We start from the raw sequence: 2270 nt of genomic DNA, 5'->3' as shown, positions 1-2270 counted from the left end.
GAGAATATTGGATTGGAACTCATATTAATTGATCAGGGCAATGGGAGAGTAGAGATGATAATGAGTTAAATCAAAATAAATTTTTGTTCATTTTGAATCTAATTCAATTTTATATTTTTAATATTTAAATTTAATCTAATCTAATTTATTTTATTTTATTTTTATATATGAATCTAAACCCAACTTAACATTATATAAAAACGTAATTAATTCGATCAAACTAGAAATTAATAAAATATTATTTTTAATATAAAATATTATTTTTTAAGATATAAAATGTTATTTTATAAATGTAAATATAAAATATATATAATTAAATAATAAAAAATAATAAAAAAATTTTAAATATATTCTGAGTTAGGTCGAGGCAAATTTGTCTATAACCCAACTCACCCTAATTTTATTTTAATCTAAAATTTGATCCAATACAACTCAAAATTAGATTAAACAAAAAAAAAAAAAAAAAAACCAATTCTATAGGGTCAGATTGAATCATAACCCAATGGATAGGAATTGGATTGCAGGAGCTTTTTCAATTTCTTTTTGAATTGAGGATTCATGTTTGCACTAAAATAGCAGACTAACAATTTATTATTTTTTATGTCTTCATATTGCATGCTCAACTGTTAAATATATTGTATATTGTACTTAAACTAAACTTTCCAATCATTGGGGGGAAAAAAAATAATCAATCAAATCCAGACAAAAACTTATGTGGATTTACATGGTGGGTGAATCTGTCAAGGTGCATGCGGCATACTTTGGTTGGTTTAGATTTGTTCCTGTTTTACAGATATTTTCTACAATGGTTTGGAGTGGATGGGCTAACCCTACGAAATCAATGTTTCTCCATTGTTTATGAAGAGGGGAGATAAAGCAGAAGCAGATAAAGAACACTTCAGGTAAAGCATTTGAGGCATGCTTTGGACATGGGCTAATGGCCCAAGAAAAAAAATAGTAAATAAATTTCATGTTATTGCCAGCCTTCACCAACATCATTGTTATCATCTTTGTTTCCAGACAATTTTCCTAGTCTTTGGTTATGGAATGCTCGTCCAAACAGAGATGAACATGAATCTGTTGGGCCTGACAGAATGTAAACATGGCCAAGTTCATGCTTATCAGTTTAGGTGGCAATAATATAAAGGCTTATATAGGAGATGAAGAGCATATAATAACCTGTTGGGCTTATTTTGGCTTTTCCTTTTGTGGCAGTTTTGTTCCCTTTGTAGGATCCCTGCTTCCTTGTGGATCAATGAAATCGGATTGCATTTACCCCAAAAACAAAAAGCAAATTTTGTGATTCAACACTCGAGGCTACAATAATCTTATAATTAAATGCCAAGAAGTAGAAATGGTCCCATTTTGTATGAGGAGCATGTCTGAAGAAACACCGGCCAAAGGGCTCAAATTAAATGAAGTAATATTTACGAATGCTTAGTGCTCATTCCTGTTTACTACAAGATGGAAGAAAAACCTGCTCTATTTACATGAAGGGGTCAACAGGGTAGGATCATTTTCTAGAAGTCTCATCTTATGTCTGTGGAGAAAGTCAAATCTAGCTTTATCTTTGTTTTCAACTTCCAGCATTTTTAGGGCTGGAGATTCTTGATACCTTACTAGGAGGCGTACGATGCAGTTATAAAAACTAGGAAAGAATTGTTTTTTAGCTTTCTAACCTTTGAGAGGCTTTTTGTCATCTGATGGTTGAGATATTATGTAAACAATGACTGCAGCTATTGAAATTGGGCTCCTCCGGTAAAGATAACCCAAAGTCTTCACAGCAGTTTCCTGAACATTTTTCTAATTCTTTTTCCTTGATAATTTCGTTAGCTACATTATTCTATTTCCCCCGTCTGTTTCTTCCTTTTGGTTTTTATTCTACATTTTTTCTCCCCATTCACCTCTAACGTGAAGTGGAGTCTTTAGAAACATATTTTCTAAATGGTGTTATTGACTATGATGTAAGAATTAACATGGAGATATCAGACACTGACCAAGTGTTGAAGCAATATATATCATTAGACAGAGGATATCCTAAGGATCCTAAATTTCTCTAAAAGCATGAAAACCATTAATGTTTAGGTTCCACTATTTTCCTACAGGACAAGTAGACAATATTAATGGATAAAGGTTCTATTTCTCCCCTCTTAGAAGTAAGATTAAATAGAACTAACCTAATGTCAAGCTCTTCAGATTTCTGCACAGCTTGTTGCGCAGCCTTAACATCTTGATTGGTCATTCCAAGATTGGAATAGAAACGCCTCTGC

This window comes from Durio zibethinus, chromosome 11 (genome assembly GCF_047325235.1).
Source record: "Durio zibethinus cultivar Kanyao isolate XHJ-2024 chromosome 11, ASM4732523v1, whole genome shotgun sequence".
Classification (NCBI taxonomy): Eukaryota; Viridiplantae; Streptophyta; class Magnoliopsida; order Malvales; family Malvaceae; genus Durio; species Durio zibethinus.
The sequence above is the reverse complement of the archived record's forward strand: the minus strand, read 5'-3'. Positions refer to the sequence as shown.